General features: G+C 45.8%; 1 protein-coding gene across 1 annotated transcript in view; it reads left to right on the top strand.

The window, feature by feature from the left end:
* The window catches only part of b4galnt4a (beta-1,4-N-acetyl-galactosaminyl transferase 4a), a 209,985-nt gene that overhangs the window by 57,039 nt on the left and 131,789 nt on the right, over positions 1 to 21,157 (top strand). The gene's annotated exons all lie outside the window — the stretch shown is intronic.

Genomic DNA, 21,157 nt, shown 5'->3' with positions numbered 1-21,157 from the left:
TCTGTTGATTGTCGCCATTTCAGTAAACTGGGAGGTTAATATGAACACGGAGTGATGTCTTGTTAACTCGTGAGTGATGTCTCGTAGAGTGCTACTGCCCTCTAGTGTCTAAATGCTATTACTCATTTAGTGAATGCTATTATTCATTTAGCCACTAGAGGGAAGCAGTACTCTATGAAACATCACTCACCAGTCTACGAAACCTCAGTCAATGCAACACATGTTCCATTGCGCCCAACCTGCGGGCCAGACGGCACTGATTTTATGACAGGGGCCGAGGGTCGGATGAAATTCGACAGCGGGCCGGATTTGGCCCGCGGGCCGGACTTTGGACATGCCTGCTCTAGGATCACTGATGCTGAAGCGTATATCAGCTCATTGGTTTCTGTGATCGTTACGGAAGGGATCACCCTCAGTGCTGCATTCACACTTTCTATGAGACTTTCAGATGGTACTTCACATAGCCGTTGTAATCGGTTTCTCGGTTGCCCAGCTTTCATTCTCGCCATGATCTTAGCTTTCAGGTCAGTTGCTGCCTTGCTCAGCATTTCATTCATTGGGGCTGGCCTCCCAATAAGTATACTATTTATTTATTTTTTTAAATTGTCGGCTGTGTCTTACCCTCAGGCAACCCCTGAGACCGACTCACCGAACCCCTGGGGTTTGATTGAACCCATGTTAAGAACCACTGTCCTACATCCTCACTAAACCACAAAGTCAACCCTAACAGATGGACTAACAAACTAATGCATATATGGTGTGCCCCCCCCCCCCACACACACACAACTTACAATTTCGTCTAGAATCTACATCAGGCTTAGAGGTATGATATTTTGTTAGCATTTGTTATTTTTTTTTCACTGAATAATGCATGAGTCCTACTGACAAAAGGTAGGCATATGGAGGAGTAAGCATTCAATTTGGTACTTTGGTCCGTTTTAGAATTGGTCTGCCTCTGTGGAGGTCTGTGCTTTACCGAGCTGTGATTGCAGTTCTCTCCTGCTGCATTAATTCCCATATTTGCAATCCTGCTGCTTGCTTGCTGGCAAAAAAAAAAAAAGGTTGAACAACTTTGCTGCTTTTTTGTTGCATTTGTTAACATTTTGAGTTACATTTGGCTTACTTACAATCCCCACTCTTCCCTTCCTTAATCACAGAAGCACACCTTTTACCTTGGAGTGGTGGACGGGGCTTATCTGGGCTCTGCTGCCAAACATCCATTCCATGCCACCATCCTTGTCTATGCTGTCCACTCTTCCAGCCCTCATCTGCTGTCCTTTTCACCTCTGCACTTGCTTCGCCTCTCTCCCTTTCTTTCCAATTTCCACTGCTCAAATGAGATGTTGTGCACAGAGGAGATTGTGCACATGCCTCATCACTGACTCCTGTGCGGATATTAGGCTGAGGAAATGGGCCCGTAATGAAACCGAGAGAATCAGTGTTTAAAGGTGCACGCGATGCAGGTTTGTAGGTCTTTGTGTGTGTCTGTGTGCACATGCTTGAGAGTGACTGATTCAGGCCATCCACTTTCTTGTCTCATTACTTTTGCAGCACTTCGCTCATCCTGCCTGGCTTTCTCATATGCACTTTTTTCTGTCTTCTACTCATTCATCTTGACTCATTGCTCCTGTTGTCTATTTCTTGGTTGGTGTTTGTCTCATAGCCTCAGCTGTTCATTTTCTGTTTGACATGCTATGTTTTGTGTCAACAACACAGAATTACATGATCGGTTCATTTAATAAAAGGCTTGAAAAATACTGCCTACAGTATTTTCTTTTTAAACAGAAGAACATGCAGTACATTTCCTTCAATAGTAACATATTGGGCTTTCCACAGGATAAATACATACTACTTTATAGATGTAGGTCAATAGTTTGTTATATCACACCACAGAAGTTATCTCAAGGCACTTAACAAAACACTGTTGAGTGTGAACTTTTGCTGCTTCTGCGAACACCTATACCGTCCCTGCTACCTGAATGCAAAATATTGATGGTTCTTCTCCTTATTTATTCAGCCCAAGTCATCTACTGCCTGTTGAAAATATTAATGGCTCCTAGGAAACCTCTAAAGGATCCGTCATGGGAAAATAGTTGTTATAAAATGGGAAATAAAACATAGCGTTGTGACTTAGGCCGCCGTCGTGTTGTTTACTATTCTGCCTGAACTCGGCCTGCCATAAAACTGCGTAGTGCTTATCACAGTTACGAATGGTGGCTTGAAGCACATTTCAGTCAGGGTTTTGTTGCTGTTAAGTAGAATAGAGCAGTGTTTTTCAAACTTTTTAAGAGCCAAGGCACACTTCTTTCATTGAAAAAAATCTTGCGGCACACCATTAGCTGACAATGTGAAATAAATCCTCGCTTATTTTAACAATTAACGCATTATGTTGTTACTTATAACCGTTTTTAAAATTTAAGAATGACGTTATAACAGCTCGAATTGGAATCAAATGAACGAAAAGAAACAATTATTTTCATCCATCCATCCATCCATCTTCTACCGCTTATCCGGGGCCGGGTCGCGGGGGCAACAGCTTTAGCAGGGAAGCCCAGACTTCCCTCTCCCTAGCTACTTCTTCCAGCTCTCCCCGGGGGATCCCGAGGCGTTCCCAGGCCAGCTGGTTGACATAGTCTCTCCAGCGTGTCCTGGGTCTTCCTCGGGGTCTCCTCCCGGTGGGACATGCCCGGAACACCTCACCAGGGAGGCGTTCAGGAGGCATCCGAATCAGATGCCCAAGCCACCTCATCTGGCTCCTCTCGATGTGGAGGAGAAGCGGCTCGACTCAGGGCCCCTCCCGGATGACCGAGCTTCTCACCTTATCTCTAAGGGAGAGCCCGGACACCCTGCGGAGAAAACTCATTTCGGCTGCTTGTATCCGGGATCTCGTTCTTTCGGTCACGACCCATAGCTCGTGACCATAGATGAGGGTTGGAACGTAGATCGACCGGTAAATTGAGAGCTTCGCCCTTTGGCTCAGCTCCTTCTTCACCACGACAGACCGATACAACGTCCGCATCACAGCAGACGCTGCACCGATCCGCCTGTCGATCTCTCGCTCCCTCCTGCCCTCACTCGTGAACAAGACCCCAAGATACTTAAACTCCTCCACTTGGGGCAAGATCTCCCCCCCGACCTGGAGGGGGCACTCCACCCTTTTCCGACTGAGGACCATGGTTTCAGATTTGGAGGTGCTGATTTTCATCCCAACCGCTTCACACTCGGCTGCGAAACGCTCCAGTGAGAGTTGGAGAGCCCTGTTTGAAGGAGCCAACAGCACCACATCATCTGCAAAAAGCAGGGATGCAATACTGAGGCCACCAAAACGGACCCCCTCAACGCTTCGGCTGCGCCTAGAGATTCTGTCCATGAAGGTTATGAACAGAATCGGTGACAAAGGGCAGCCTTGGCGGAGTCCTACCCTCACTGGAAACGATTTCGACTTACTGCCGGCAATGCGGACCAAACTCTGACATCGGTGGTATAGTGACCGAACAGCCCGTATCAGGGGGTTCGGTACCCCATACCCACGAAGCACCCCCCACAGAACTCCCCGAGGGACACGGTCAAACGCCTTCTCCAAGTCCACAAAACACATGTAGACTGGTTGGGCGAATTCCCACATACCCTCGAGAACCCTGCTAAGGGTGTAGAGCTGGTCCACTGTTCCACGGCCGGGACGAAAACCACACTGCTCCTCCTCAATCTGAGGCTCGACTTCCTGACGGACCCTCCTCTCCAGCACCCCTGAATAGACCTTACCAGGGAGGCTGAGGAGTGTGATCCCTCTGTAGTTGGAACACACCCTCCGGTCCCCCTTTTTAAAAAGAGGGACTACCACCCCGGTCTGCCAATCCAGAGGCACTCTCCCCGTTGACCACGCAATGTTGCAGAGGCGTGTCAACCAGGACAGCCCCACAACATCCAGAACCTTGAGGAACTCTGGGCGGATCTCATCCACCCCTGGGGCCTTGCCACCGAGGAGCTTTTTAACCACATCGGTGACTTCAACCACAGAGATAGGAGAGCCCACCTCAGAGTCCCCAGGCTCTGCTTCCTCCAAGGAAGGCATGTTGGTGGAGTTGAGGAGGTCTTCGAAGTACTCTGCCCACCGGTTCACAACGTCCCGAGTCGAAGTCAGCAGCGCCCCATCCCCACTGTACACAGTGTTCGTGGTGCACTGCTTCCTCCTCCTGAGACGTCGGATGGTGGACCAGAATTTCCTCGAAGCCGTCCGGAAGTCGGCTTCCATGGCCTCACCGAACTCTTCCCATGCTCGGGTTTTTGCCTCGGCGACCACCGAAGCTGCGTTCCGCTTGGCCAGTCGGTACCCGTCAGCTGCCTCTGGGGTCCCACAGGCCATAAAGGCTGGATAGGACTCCTTCTTCAGCTTGACGGCATCCCTTACTGCTGGTGTCCACCAGCGAGTACGAGGGTTGCCGCCACGACAGGCACCAACCACCTTACGGCCACAACTCCGATTGGCCGCCTCAACAATAGAGGCACGGAACATGGTCCACTCGGACTCAATGTCCCCCGTCTCCCCCGGAACATGGGAAAAGCTCTGTCGGAGGTGGGAGTTGAAACTCCTTCTGACAGGGGATTCCGCCAGACGCTCCCAACAAACCCTCACAATACGTTTGGGTCTGCCAGGACGGACCGGCATCTTCCCCCACCATCGGAGCCTACTCACCACCAAGTGGTGATCAGTTGACAGCTCCGCCCCTCTCTTCACCCGAGTGTCCAGAACATGCGGCCACAAATCCGATGACACGACCACAAGGTCGATCATCGAACTACGGCCTAGGGTGTCCTGGTGCCAAGTGCACACGTGGACACCCTTATGTTTGAACAAGGTGTTCGTTATGGACAGTCCGTGACGAGCACAGAAGTCCAATAACGAAACACCACTCGAGTTCTGATCGGGGGGGACGTTCCTCCCAATCACACCCCTCCAGGTCTCACTGTCATTGCCCACGTGAGCATTGAAGTCCCCCAGTAGAACAAGGGAGTCCCCAGCAGGAGTACTCTCCAGCACACCCTCCAAGGACTCCAAAAAGGGTGGGTATGCTGAGCTGCTGTTTGGTGCATATGCACAAACTACAGTCAGGACCCGTCCCCCCACCCGCAGGCGGAGGGATGCAACCCTCTCGTCCACCGGTGTGAACCCCAATGTACAGGCACTGAGCCGGGGGGCAATAAGTATGCCCACACCTGCTCTGCGCCTCTCACCGTGAGCAACTCCAGAGTGAAAGAGAGTCCAACCCCTCTCGAGAGGACTGGTACCAGAACCTAGGCTGTGTGTGGAGGCAAGTCCGACTATATCCAGTCGGAACTTCTCTGCCTCACACACCAGTTCGGGCTCCTTCCCTGCCAGAGAGGTGACATTCCATGTCCCAAGAGCTAGCTTCTGCAGCCGAGGATCGGACCGCCAGGGTCCCCGCCTTTGGCTGCCGCCCAGCTCGCATTGCACCCGACCCCTTTGACCCCTCCCACGGGTGGTGAGACCATGAGAAGGGGGACCCACGTTGCCTCTTCGGGCTGAGCCCGGCCGGGCCCCATGGGTGTAGGCCCGGCCACCAGGCGCTCGCCAACGAGCCCCACCTCCAGGCCTGGCTCCAGAGGGGGGCCCCGGTGACCCGCGTCCGGGCAAGGGAAACTGGATACCATTGATTTTATTTGTCATTAAGGGGCTTTGTGAGCCGTGCTTTGTCTGGTCCCTCACCTAGGACCTGTTTGCCATGGGTGACGCTGCCAGGGGCATAAAGCCCCAGACAACTTAGCTCCTAGGATCATTGGGACACACAAACCCCTCCACCACGGTAAGGTGACGGCTCACGGAGAGGCAATTATTTTATAATCTTTCATATTTATTGTTTCACTATTGTCCTGCATTCACGCGGCACAAATTTGCTTGTCTCTAATGGTCGAAACACAAGGCAATTGGCTAGCTGTTGCACTTCCCTAGCGGCATGGGAGGGTACGACATGATTACTTTCTGGGCAATATACCGCACAGGCATACAAATTGGATATTTTCCCGCGGCACACTGGTTGAAAAACACTGTAATATAGCATGCATTTTTAAATAAAAGTTTTTGTTCAAGATTTTTCGAGAATGGAGGTAAATTTGATCCCTGACACAACCTTCCATTGGTTATCATTGGTAATGCGACTCCCCCTCCAGCTTCATATTAGAATTAGCCTTTGTCATTGGATGGATTCAACTTGTTCTAGTCAATTAACTGCAATAATCGTTATTGTTGTTGGCCATTGTTATTCAGAAATAAAATTGTTCATACTACTTGAAATCAGCATACCTGGGTTGCAGTCAGCCTACGGAACTGATTAATCGCTGTTCGCAAGCGTGTCAAAGCATGTGAATACTACGTCTTGCTTATGAAGTTAACCCGTGACCACTGGTGTCACTAATCTGCCAAAGGGCAATTCAGTTTAATGTGAAAAGCTGTTTTTAAAATCCATATTTGTCCGCCATATTGATGTTAGAGAAGCGAAAAGGCCACAAACTTACAATTTCCCACATTAACATTTTATGTAAAAAAATTGAGAGGAATTTTAATCAGATAAATAATTGATCTACCTTTTCGAACTGCCAATTTCTAACAGGAGAAATAATGTTTGAGTAATGAGTCATGTTTTCATAATCAGAATTTGCCTATTTGCCAGTGGTGGCTTCATGCAAGATTATCAGAGCAACATTATTTTGATGAACACAGATTAGTGTTAGCTGAAAGCATTAGCTTCTCATAAGTAGCACTAACTTGATTGCTCTATGACGTTGTCCATGTGGTGGTGTGGCGGCCCATCCAATAGTTCAAAGGCTTGATTTCCACGCTTTGGGCTCTACTTCCGCAAGTAGGATTAAGCAACAGGTAGCAGTGCACGCTTGGTGCCGAGGGACGCAGAAGGGAAGAATGCCGGCTAAACGCTTGGCAGAACACGCACGCTCACCCGGCGAGATCCATCCGTTATTTATCTCGGCAACAAAATCCTGGATTGCTTTTACCCCTGCATTATATGTGGAAGATAATACAATACAATACAATACATGCTGATTTAGATAAGGGCTGGCTCACAGCACGAGACAGACATTGCTTGTATGGCAGCAAATGTTTCTCCAAAAACTATATGCACTGTATCTTTTCACATTAATGGTGCCTTCACAGATGTATAAGTTACCCGTGCCATTGGCACGACCACAGCCCCGTCTGTCCCATCACAGATGCTGGCTTTTGAACTCTGCGTCCATAACAGTCCGGGTAGTTTGTTTCCTCTTTGGACCAAAGGTCCTTGACGTCTACAATTTCCGAAAACAATTTGAAATGTGAACTCGTCAGACTATAACACACTTTTTCAGTCCATATTAGATTAGCTTGGGCCCAGACAACTCGGCGACGTTTCTGGGTGTTGTTGATAAATGGCTCTTGCAAAGTAGAGTTGCACTTAGGGTTGTAGAGCCCAACTGTACTTACTTACATTGGTTTTCTGAAGTGCTCCTGAGTCCATGTCGTGATGCCCTTTACACATTTGGATGCAATGCTACCTGAGTGATTGAATGTCACGGGCAATCAATGTTGAGGAACATTACCCTGAAACTGTTTTTTCACACAGTTGTTCACAAAGAGGCGAATCTCATCCCATCTTGTCCTGTGATTGACTTAGCAATAATGGGAAGCGCCTTTTATACCCAGTCAGGGCACCCAGCTGTCACCGGTTAGCCACTCCATCTGTGAGATGTTCCAAACAGGTCGTTTTGGCAACCTGTCACAGCTTTTTTGGTACTTGTGGCAGCCATAAAAAAGCTAATGAATGTTTGTATTGTGTTTTTATTTCTGTTCAACACAACATCCCAACTTCATTGGAGTTGGGTTTGCACTCCGCTACTCTCTAATTGTAATGCGCTTCGATAGCACATTGCTTTTGTAATGCGTTACTCCCAACACTGATTATGATAGGGTCTTTCCATTTATAATAAGCCAAAATGTTTATAAATCCAGCATAATATGAAGCAAATGACGATAAGACTGGTTCTTTTCAACATTATATACGGTGTGCCGTGTGTGACTGACCTGAATGAGATGATCTGTGTCCTCTTCAACTGAAATTCAGGCTGAATCACCGTTAACTTTGAACATGAGTCATTGATTGGTTGGCCAAGGAAAGCCATGCCAGCCTCTGGTGTACCCCCACAAAAGAAAGCCGAGGTATAATCTTATTGTTGTCAGCAGCTCTCCTCATCTAAGGCTTTGTGTTACAGTACACTCAATGAGAAAATGACTCTGTGTTTGCACATTCTGCGGCGTAAAAGGTTTTTATAGTTTCTTCCTTTCCTTCTTGCAGCGGTGGGAAAAAAAAAGACAATTTCACGCAAAAAGGTTTGAGAAAAAAATCCTCAAGGTTAGTTATTCCTTTCGGATCTTTTCCACAGACAACTTGTGATCTATTTCTCTAAAAAGACTGCATATTATTATTTCTTCTGAAACATCCATTTTATTTCACCAAGCAATTAACACTTGAAATGGAAAATGAAAATAGAGCATGGGGGGAACTAATTGGGTGATTAGAGGAGATCAGCGTCGGGAATTACAGTAGATTCGAGAAAAAAACATGAGACAAAAGGCAAGAAAGAAAGATGCATGTGGGGAAAAAAATGACACACAGAATATATAACATGATTGTTGTGCTATTCATTGCCTTTCCCTCGTAACTAACTATATATATATGTATATATATATATAACATTTTATGTAAAAAAATTGAGACGATCCCTACCGTAACGATCACAGAAACCAATGAGCTGATATACGCTTCAGCATCAGTGATCCTGGAGACTCTGGGCTATAAGAGCAACCATGGAAGCCATGAGATACGTGACCCACCATGGAAAAGACGGTTGGAGGCTAAGATCAAGGCGGTCCGGAAAGATGTGAGTCAATTGACGGAGGCCCAGAGAGGTGTGATGAAAAGGCCGATACCCGAGAGGTACATCCAGCGACCATACCTGAAGCACTCGAAACTGCCAAACAAAGGCTCCAAGCCTTGTCCAGTCGCCTAAAGCGGTACACGAAAGAGAATGAGGGCAGACGAATAAACAGGCTGTTCGCAACACAACCTGCGAAAGTGTACGCTCAGTGGCAGGGTCATAACAACAGAGCTGACCCACCAAGACTGGAAACTGAAAGGTACTGGAAAGGCATATGGGAGAAGGAGGTTGCACATAACAGCAGTGCAAAATGGCTGGTGACCCTGAGAGAGGAGCACAGCAACCTCCCTGAACAGAACCCAGTTACCATAACAGTGGCAGACATACAGGAAAAAGTCTCAGATATGAAGAACTGGACAGCACCAGGCCCGGACATGGTCCACACCTACTGGCTAAAGAAACTCACAGCACTCCATGAGCGCCTAGCAGTACAAATGAACCAGCTGCTGAGGGATGGGACTCACCCAGAATGGCTAACCGAAGGGCGAACAATCCTGATCATAAAGGATCCCTCGAAGGGTGCAGTTCCATCCAACTATCGGCCAATAACCTGTCTCTCCACAACATGGAACCTCCTGTCAGGCATCATTTCGGCTAAGATAAGTGGGCACATGGATCAATACATGAGCGAAGCACAGAAGGACATTGGTAGAGATACCAGAGGAGCCAAACATCAGCTCCTGGTTGACAGAACAGTCGCACAAGACTGCAGGTCCCGACGTACCAACCTGTGCACAGCTTGGATTGATTACAAGAAAGCCTATGACTCGATGCCACATACATGGATCACTGAATGCTTGGAGTTGTATAAGGTAAACAGGACCCTAAGAGCCTTCGTTGCGAACTCGATGAGGATGTGGAAAACCACACTTGAAGCCAATGGCAAGCCACTTACCCAAGTGTCCATCAAATGTGGCATATACCAAGGTGATGCACTCTCCCCACTGCCTTTCTGCATAGGACTGAACCCCCTAAGCCAAGTAATCACCAAGACAGGCTATGGATACCGCCTCAGAAATGGAGCTACGATCAGTCACCTCCTCTACATGGATGACATAAAGCTGTATGCTAAGAGCGAAAGGGACATAGATTCCCTGATCCACACAACCAGGATCTACAGCAGCGACATCGGGATGTCATTCGGGCTTGAGAAATGTAGTCGGATGGTGACTCAGAGAGGAAAGGTAGTCCACACTGAAGGGGTCTCGCTCCCAGAAGGAACAATAGCAGACATTGAGGACAGCTACAAGTACCTCGGTATACCACAAGCCAATGGCAACCTCGAACTGGCAACAAGGAAAGCGGCTACGGCCAAATACCTCCAGCGAGTGAGGCAAGTCCTAAGAAGCCAGCTCAATGGCAAGAATAAGACCCGGGCAATAAACAGCTATGCCCTGCCAGTGATCAGATACCCTGCAGGAATAATAAGGTGGCCAAAGGAAGAGATTCAGACCACGGATGTTAAGACCCGAAAGCTCCTAACCATGCATGGAGGGTTCCATCCCAAATCCAGCACCCTGAGACTGTACGCAAGCCGAAAGGATGGAGGCCGGGGACTAGTGAGTGTGAGAGCCACTGTCCAGGATGAAACATCCAAGCTCCATGAATACATCAAGGAGAAGGCTCCAACGGATGAGGTACTCAGAGAATGTCTCAGACAATGGGGAACAGAAGATGAGGCGCTGGAAGAGGGACCATCATGGGAGGACAAGCCCCTACACGGGATGTACCACCGGACCATAACTGAAGTGGCTGATCTCAAGAAGTCCTATCAGTGGCTAGAGAGGGCTGGCCTGAAGGACAGCACAGAGGCACTCATCCTGGATGCTCAGGAGCAGGCCTTGAGCACCAGAGCCATCGAGGCCCAGATATACCACACCAGACAAGACCCAAGGTGTAGGTTGTGCAAAGAGGCACCTGAGACGATCCAGCACATAACTGCAGGGTGTAAGATGCTGGCAGGGAAAGCCTACATGGAACGCCATAACCAGGTGGCTGGCATAGTCTACCGAAACATCTGTGCGGAGTATGGACTGGAAACCCCAAGGTCAAAATGGGAAACACCTCCGAAGGTGGTGGAGAATGACAGAGCGAAGATCCTGTGGGACTTCCAGATCCAGACTGACAAGATGGTAATGGCGAACCAACCAGATATCGTGATCATAGATAAAGGGCAGAGGAAAGCCGTTGTAGTGGATGTAGCGGTCCCAAGTGATGGAAACATCAGGAAGAAGGAACATGAGAAACTCGAGAAATACCAAGGGCTCAGAGAGGAGCTGGAGAGAGCCTGGAAGGTAAAGGTGACAGTCGTGCCTGTGGTGGTCGGAGCACTCGGGGCAGTAACCCCCAAACTAGATGAGTGGTTGCAACAGATCCCTGGAACATCGGACATCTCAGTCCAGAAATGTGCAGTGCTGGGAACAGCAAGGATACTGCGCAGAACCCTCAAGCTTCCTGGCCTCTGGTAGAGGACCCGAGCTGAATGAGGGACGGACACCACCCGAGGGGTGAGATGAGGATTTTTTTAATATATATATATATACTGTATATTTCACATTTGAACAGGGCTGTATAAACTTCTTACATCCACTCTAGCTTCACAGATGACAAGTATGAGCAAACACTGCACCTGTCATGGTATAGGATGTGTTCATTCCTGTTCAGGTTGCCAAGCAGCAATGCATCCAAGGCACCGTTATTTCCACACCCGTGTCGGACACGGTGTGATGTGGACTGTGGGCTGACAAAGACTGAGTAAGCCAGCCAGGGATCTGTTCCATTAAGCAGATGAAAAACATGTTGTTTCGACCCTTTTTTGCTCAGCATGCTTGTGCCTTCTTCCCCTGACAATCCTTTCACTATCAAAGTGGAGCTTTCAGGATGCTTTGCCAATTCCTGACTAACATGCTCCCTTTTAACTTGACAGTCTCATCTTTTTTCAGCCTGGTTAGATCGTTCATTTGTGGCACTTTTTCGAAGTACAGGAAACAGTTTTCTAAAGAGTTGAGTTGGCTAAATATGTGACAGTTTTGTGTGTGTGTGTGTTTCCAAAAGAGTAAACTGTTTTGGAATACTTTATCATAGGAAATTGCTGGACAACGTGACCTGTTAGTCATAAGTGAAGCTATTCTTTTGAGTGCGAGCTGCACTGGAAAATGCCCAAACAATTTAAAATGATCACTCGCTATTCCCATCATGTTTGCAGTGAGCGCGCGCTTTAGATGCGGCCTCTTACCTCAAATTCATGACTGTCGTCCGCACTTTCTACATTTGCCTCCATCATTCGGTGTGCTCCTTTGCGTACTAAATGTGTCTCTGCACTTGGATCGTCCCTATTTCTGCTTCCCGTGCGTGTGTGGCAGATTTGTCCAAGTGCTAAACCTGCCGCCTCACATCTGCTTTTCATTTCCAAAATGTCGTTAGAGATGTCGAGTCTATCAATGGTTCATTTTCTCGTTTGTGACCAGCCTGTGCTGTCGCTGGAGGGTACAAAAAGTAGCACCCATGAATAATTGATTCCAGACAGGAACATGTGAACGGATAAACAGACACTACATCCAAAATGCAAACAATTGCAGCAGATTGCATGGATTAATTGCCTGGCCAAGTGTTTTTTGTGCTTATTGGGGCTGAATCAGGCCAAGGTTGTTTTTGGAGAACTACAGAACCCCCTGCCACAAAAAGGGAGAGCTCTTGGGCAGAAACTAAAAAAGAGAGACACGACTTACACTCTCTTATCAAAACTCTTTTCATACTTGCCAAACAAGCAGTTCTTTCTCCAACGTTCATAACGGGACTATTGTGTAAGGATGATGTAATTTACGTGCATTGAGAAGCGACGTGTGGCCGATCAGTCGGTGTGAAACTTTTAATTGCATTCATAATATACCTCCATGGTGGCTGTCATACGTATCAGGTAACAATGAAGTCACCGATCCCTGATAATCAGGAGTCGATGTGCCGAAAGACCTGCAACATGTGATGACGGGCGGGCAGGCAGCGAGGACGTGACCAGCGAGGCCCCGCTTGACGCCGTCATCAGGTCTCAGGGGTGACAACACTGACCTGAGATAAAATGAAGCCCAGCTGGTTCCTTTATGGCTGCTCGTGGAAGAGTGGCAGTCATAAATAGCAGTGGGTGCAGTGAGGGATGGAGGGCGTTTGTCATCAGGCACCGTCCAGGACTGGAGAACTCCTGTGAGAAGGGAATTCATCACTGCGCAGTGATAAGACAAGGCTATTATTGTTTTTGTCCTTTTCTGCCTTCTTTCTCTTTGTATGCACATCAGCTTCTTCTTTCTACCCTGTCATCTTTTTCTTGTCCTCCTTTCCACTCCCCGTGTCCTCTTATCTGTTGTTTTAATGGGGTAAAGCCTTACCATTGCTTTTTTTTATTGCACTTTTCTTTACTGCTCCTCCCACTCTCACCTCTTATTTCCTCCATCTCTCCCCCTCTCGGCGCACAGGCAGTATGACGTAAAGTGTAATGACTCTAAAGGATGATGATCGGATGATGATCCCTCTGTGGCCTTGCAAGCGAACAATGTTCCAATATTAATGGGCTGCAGGGACATGATTGAAAGGGAGTTGAGAAAAAAGGGGAGAACAAATGAGTTGGTCTCAGAAGGCGGGCGATTTTGGAAGCACAAATAAGACAAAGCGGCAGAGAACCACACGAGCCACATGACAACCGCACAACGAGGAGGGAAAGGGAAACGGGGGATGTAAACAGAGTAAGGTTATTTGGCGTTACATACAGTACAATACAGTCTTCAGTGTTTTGAGGCTCCACTGATATTTGTTGGTTTTCAAGTCAGGCTTATCTAATGTCTCCGGTTTTCCTTTGATATTCCCACAACTCTTGCTTCTTTCTCGTTGCTCCCTCAAGACCAGTGTGAATTTCTCTCCCTCCCCCACCCATTTTGTGCCACACATGCCTTAGTGCCATGCAGGAGTCCTAATTGTGAGGCTCTGCGATCAAGTGAAACACCTAACTGTTGCCTGAAAGGATGCTTTTCTTGCACGCTGCCGATCTGTTGTGCTGTGTCTCGGATGAGAAGAGTCCACATGATGCATGGATTATCACAGAAAGGTTACGGCGAGCACCCTCGCCTCATTTGGATGCGACCTTCTGCTCCGAATTGAGCTAACGGTGCGCCGGTGCATTAGTCTAGCGAGATAGCCCATGTTGGCTTTGTTTTAGTGTTTACAAATGTATGCAAATGAGTGAGGGGGCTCGGAAAACATGTAGCGTCTTTGTGCTCTCTCTTAATGCTTCCCTGGTGACACAAGAGCTGCAATGTTGGATGCGGGCTCCTTATCTTTGCAGCTGGAATTGGAGCAGCCTCCTCTGGGTGTGTGAACGCAGCACAAGGATTGCTTTGTGCTGCGTTCACACAGTGTCCGTGCACTTGCGTGTGGATTCACAATGAATACCTTGGAGTCATATTTGCCCCTGCCCTCCATTCTTTCTCAAACTGCCTTGTTTTAGATATTGTATACCACACATGGGGGTATGTTTTCTTATTCCTGTCTTGTCTCTATGGCAACTGAGTGTTGCGATGAAAGGGACCATTAAAACCTTCAAAGAGATCTTATGGTGTTTGAAAAACATGTTTTGATTCATAAATTAGATCCATTGTAGAATGCTGTATGGCCCTTGATTATCTCATACTTGAATACAAGAAATGCAAATAAAACTAATCTTAGCTATTTTACGTAACATAATCAATCCAGCCAAAGTGTTGCCATCACACGCCCGATGATTATTGTACAGGCATGTCATTGGTCATTCAAGTCCAAAAAGAAGTCTTGCGTTTGTTATCAAAGTTAAATTAAAACTTTTGTATGGTAAAAATGCAAAACAGTACAAATTATAAGCCGAGGAGCTATGCAGTGGAAAGGATACACGACACTTTTGACAGTTTTAGTTCGGGTACTGGTATTTTCTGTGTTAGATTAGATTCGTCCCACAATGTTGAAATTTTCATTGTTTCAGCAGCGATGGTGGGTCCAGGAAATTAAACAGAATAAAAATGTCAGGCAAAGGAGGATACCGTATTTGTCAGCACATTCATCTAATAGACATGAACCTGTACCAGGACAGAGGGAAGAGAAGTTCACCAAGTGAATCAGAAATGAGTGATACCCGTGCCAGCACTCCAAGCCACGACTCTGTAAATGTGCTTCATGCTGTTTTGTGTGTGAATGCTTCCGGATATTTTTTTTAAATATGGATTTTAGAATGATATCAGGTCAAAAATGCTTTAACACATTGGGCTCAAATATCAGATTTGCATTTTAACAGATTCCCTTGTAGCTCATCATTCACTTTGTTAACGGCGCCATGCAATGCACACATGAAATATAAAATGCAGTCCCTCGGTATTAGCTTTTGTGCATTTGATTGCTCAATTTCTTTCTTCGTGTTTGCACTTGTAGTAAAAATGCATTGACGGAAAATTGTGATGCATTCTTCCAAATATATCACGAGGAGCTTTTTACACACTGGCTTTTAGTCTCAAGATAGCAACCAGACGTTTGTTCACTCTAGTGCGAATGTTATTGATTGTGTTTATTAGATGAGCTCTAAAACAATAGTCTTTACCAGTTTGCATGTGCGTGATGGTGGTTGTGCACCCTCAATGCAATCAGGTCACTCCACTTTGTCTCTGGCTGCTGGAGTGCACTGCGCCTCTGGGCTTTGCTTGTATATTTGTGTTCAACCAAAGCATTTGTTTTTCTTTTTGATATTTGAATCTTGTCTTAAGTGGCAGCTTTCGTGAGTTATAGTGTAATGCATAACATTGCAGATGAAACTTGGGGGGTGAGGAGGGAGGTTGGGAACTCATTGGCCATGACCCACATTACAGCACAAAAAGCCCAGCACACCTTTTATTGCATCGGTCCACATTAAACGTCTCATTCTTTGTTTTCGTCCAACGTCCACGGCTTGCTGTCGCTTATCTTCAAGTGCGCTCGCTTTCCTCGAGAGGTTGTGTCAACTGTAGGGTCACAGAGAGCCATGTCCATTCATCAGTATCAGGGCGGCCCTCCAATGGATTCATTACCGCCTGTTAATGGCACACATCAGTGCAGTTTAGTTGCTATAATTAGCCATCCCTGTTTGGCCAGCACTACTGCCTTATGCTGCCCCCTGCAACCACCACCACACTGTCTGTGTTCATGAACCCATGACTGTTGCACTTAATAGAGCCACTGCAACATCGAGATTGGATTTCAATTTGACATCTCACATTGTGTCATTCCCACTATCTATGAAATAAGTCATTCGCCTAGTAAAACTTTATGAGCTCTTGGGGTGATAAAAGCAGCCTATTGGAAAAGACAACAGGGGGAGAATCAGGGATTCAATTAACATTGAATAATTAGTTATGTAATTGTCATGAATAAAAACCACTGTTTGAGGTTTGTTACATCCTTCAATTCAGGGTCCTTCCGTGAACATTCTTACAAGTTCTCCCCCTTACAGCCCACTCAAGCTCCTCTCCACCATTAGTATACTGCAATATTTTAATCTCCTTGTCGGAATCCCTATCCATGCTCCCCACTGCCTCGTGTCCCTCTCTTGTTATTAAAAGCTTAGAGAAAAGAAAAAAAATGTTACCACAACCTAATGCATCTTTAATCGGGTTGCTAAGGAGGAAATAAAGAAAAGGTATTTTGAATCAAGCAGGAGTGCAGCTTACGTCAGTCAGATGAAGTCATAGTGTCATAGAGTTGAAGACAACGGGAGTTGTCAATAATTTATATTTATATAAAGTATACTGTGTGTTGTAGCCTTATTCCCTTTCTAAGATGCCTCCCCGGATATTTCTAAGCTAACTTCACTCAGGCATTGTGGTCACATCGAAAATTGGCCTGCGTGCTCTCACACAAAGCAAATTATCACATGTTGCTATCAGGAACTTCCCATGAGATTAATTTGCTGCTTAAGACATTAAACACAGCATGACTAATTAGAAGCTTTTAATGATGTCTGAAGTGAGGTCTAATTCTTGTAGTGCCAGTGGTTTGCAGCAGCATTTCTAAAGCAATCCTCCACCGGGGTCTACCCCGGAAATTCACACTGAAGCCAGCAAAACATTTTGACAGTGAGAAAGGTCGTAGAGGAAAGGAGCACAATGTGAATGTTCTCCAATGGCTCTGACTTTTGTCCGCTTTGTTCAAGGGTTCTGCAATTAGCATAAAACAAGATTCACTTAAAGCTCTGAAATTGAAAACTGTTATTCTTTATATTGAATGGGAACACATGCAGGCAAGACAATTTGGCTATGTTCACACTGCAGGCCAATTCCGATTTTTTTCATTTTTGCCCATATGTGATTCGCTGTTGCCAAATCAGAGTCCAAATTCATTCAGGTTGAGAACGAGATATGACACATTAATGGTTCACATGGTCACACTTACACCACTTTCATTGATTACAAGTTTCACTTTCAGGGAATGCAATTGCATTATGTAAAAGGTACTCATCAAATAAGTCAGTAATTTTCTCAAAATACAGCAAAACAATCACTCATTACCTTGTTCTTGGCCAGTCAGAGAATCCCCGGCGTACAGCATAAAGCTGACTGCTCCCTTTGGCTAATTTGTACTCCTTATAATCATTCTTCATCATCACGAGCGGAAATTAGGCCAGGTTGCCTTACAACATGCAATTAATTGCAACATTGAGAAGAAATTTCATTCATTCATTCGTTTTCCATACCTACGGCCGCGGGGGCTGCTGGAGCTTATCCCAGCCGTCTTCGGGCAGTAGGCGGAGGACACCCTGAAAAAACATACCGTACAAAATACAGTTAAAGTACCAGATCGATAAGCAGTGTTGCTCAGAGTAGTTCTGTCATTAAAATCGAATGACTTGGGCAAATAAACCTCAGCATTTACACATTTACAACACAAAAGCTTTTACAATTTTAGCATTTACAATGCTGAATTTACATTTTCATAACTTGATGAAGATAGAGGCAAAATGTTCACGGTTATTCAACATATAAAACGATACATCTCTATTCTGCCCTCTAGCTGGGGGCAACATCATTGATGGTGCTACTGCTGCTTTTGGGCAGTGGGACACAAACAAATTAGGCAGAACAATAGAGAGGAAGCTGCTAAGTGATCAGTATTCCACATGGCCTCCTGCTGCTGGCACAACTCATAGTCGATTGGCTTCTATTAACCTGCCAGTCAGCTATTCATTACTTCATTAGAGGTAGCATGGAGGTTTGAGGAAGTCCCGTCACAGTCCAGCAGTTGGTACAGACTCCTCCGCACTCACTGAAGTTCACCACCTCTGGTGCCCGCCTGCACGCTGCAGCTCGGAAATGGCCTGTGAATGGAAATGCCTTATGAAGAAAGAACTCAGCAGTTTCAGGTTGCTTGAACTTCAGTGGGTGGCAAAAAAAAAAAAAAAAACTCACCTTTCTTCATCTTCACATTCTTGGATTCAATTGAGACTGGCTTGTTTAATAGCACAGGCTTGTAGAGATAAATCACATACTAAAATCGAAATAAATGTGCTTATGCGTCGCAGGGCACAGCTGCTGCAATGCAAGATGACATAACATTCGTACAAACACAGAGAGATATTGTATTATTTTAATATATCTTCAATATACTTTCCGTGCCATTTATAATACTGTATATGCTTTCGTTTTTGCTTGCTTGCAGTCTGGTTGCTCCCCAACCGGATATACCAATGGTGACTTGGTCCTTTGAAAAAAAGGTACAACCTGCCATGCATGTTTTTGGAATATGAAACTGGAGTACCCGGAGAAAACCCACACAGGCACGGGGAGAACATGCCAACTCCACACAGGGATGCCAGAGCCAGAATCGAACCCTGCACCTTTGCACTGTGAGGCCAACGCGCTAACCAGTCGACCACCGGCCCTTATACTTATTTTTTTTACAAAAAAGGATCATACAGTATTTACAAAAATAGGTTGCATTTACAAAACGTTCCTTAAACATCCCATCTAAAATCAGCCCAGCAACAAGGGTCTCTATCATTAGTCGCCAAATTGGCTGTTAACACAAGCGTAGATCCTGTCAAGAGCCTTATTATCCCCACCTTGTCAACTGCTTTGTTTGCAGGTTTTTGAAATTCAGATTAAAAAGAGGTTTTGACGGAGGAACAAACTTAGAAGTTGGAAGTGTCCTGCTGCTTTTAGATTTTTGTTCAGCAGTAGATGAAGAATGGGACCAGGTATGAGATATAGTCAGAGAGAGCCTCCCTTTGATCTGCTTGAGCTTTGAAGGAGCCTGGATGCTCCACTTAGACAAACCGTGACCGGTTGGACTATAAACTTGCAACTTTAAGAGCACTTCGCCTGTGGCTTGAGCTCGATTGAAAGTTGCTGTCACTGAAAGCTGCCATGACTTTCATTTCCTGGTATTACTTTTCTCTGAAAGCTTCATTTTTTCTTTTTCCAGGGTGAGTGAGAGTCAGAACACAATATATCGTCACACCATTGGAGAGAATGAGCAGTTTGGAAGAGAGGCAACCTGAGCATGGCAATTTCCTCCGCCATTCCATTTATTCAGGAAGTTAGTCACATGTTTCAGATCAAATAATAGTTTTTATCATACTTTTCTTGAATCTGTGAAATTGCAAAGATCGCTAGTCGGGAATGACGTTGTTCATTGTAGAAGGAGCCATGCACGCTAGAGCCTTTGGAGGGATGTTCACATTTCATTACTGTTCCTCTGACGTAGGAGGTAATTTTTTTTCAACAAAATGTTGCTTGTTATCAAACTCCCCCTGCCCACAAAACCAAAAAATGCATTCATTTATGCTTTTGTCCTTGTGGAAGAGCAGACCCATGAAAGAATGAGTTACATTTTTAGGCTGATCCATGTAAAACTGAGGGTCTAGAATGTTTTACAAGTCCCCTCCTCAATTTCTCTGTGTTTAATATGGGTATTTTTAAAATAAAGAGCGGGGTGGGGGAATCGAAGGACGTTCCTTCGGAAGCTGAACAGAGTCCATTCCAAGAAGTTTTCCATTTTTGATTTATTCCAATTTATAATAGAGTTTTCATGTTTCAAAGAAAGAAAGTCTACATCCATCCATTTTCAATACCACTTATCCAGTTCAGAGTTGTGGATGGCTGGCGCCTGTTCCAGCTGAGTTTGAGCAGAAGGCAGAGTTCAACCTGGACTCGTCTCGAGTCAGTCCCAGGGCACGTACAGGAATAGAAAATTTTTCATACACACATTCACACAGTGACACCATCAGTGACTGGTGTGAGAAAATTGCGGAATAGAATTCAACGCTTGCACAAATCCAACTTTTCCTGTTGTACATCTTTTATCACTTTTCATTATGATACAATGGTTAAATCCATGGTCAACAGATTTGGTGTTGAAGCAAACTGGATAATGCCACCTTGGTGGTGGTCTGCGCTTTATCAAGTGTCACTTTGGTTCTATTTTGAATCTTTGACATACACACGCGACTTCCTCCAATTCAGTCTATTCAGACTCTTTGTTCAGGGGGCATATTGGAAAACCTTTAGCTCTCATTATGCTTTATAGCTACCCGCTCTCCCCACTTTGTCTTTTAATCACAATCTGTTCCCTGGTCTGTGCCTGTGTATGCAAGCATGTATAAGTGTACTATATTCAATTGTGTCAAGCTAAATGGAGCCCCTGCTCCAGTAGGCAATGAACCACTCTGTGTAATGCATGCCCCATGCCAGAGAGCCCCACACACACACCCACACACACACACGCACACCCTCAACCCATGCCTGCTCTGATGGCACCACATTTTGTTGCGCCCCATCTGAACAGCAACAGCACTGTCAACCAAGTGGGATCAAATAGAGAGCAATTCAAATACAAAGATGAGAGGGAAGAGAGTATGGATGTCTTTGTTGTATGATTGTACACAAACCCTTGTGTGCCTACTGTTTCATTATTGATTGATTGATTATTTTTTGCTTCAAACACACAGACACACAAGTGTTGAACTGTATCACTGCATTGACTTGCTCTAACTTTTGCTGTTTTTGCTCTGATTCCATCATCCGCAACAATGCAACTACAGTAGATACTTTTCAGGCTGTTCAGAAAGATGACAGTGACACACTAGTATGCAAAAATGTTGTCACCATTTTTAGACGAG

Source organism: Hippocampus zosterae, chromosome 3, assembly GCF_025434085.1.
Source record: "Hippocampus zosterae strain Florida chromosome 3, ASM2543408v3, whole genome shotgun sequence".
NCBI classification, from domain to species: domain Eukaryota; kingdom Metazoa; phylum Chordata; class Actinopteri; order Syngnathiformes; family Syngnathidae; genus Hippocampus; species Hippocampus zosterae.
The sequence above is the reverse complement of the archived record's forward strand: the minus strand, read 5'-3'. Positions and strand labels throughout refer to the sequence as shown.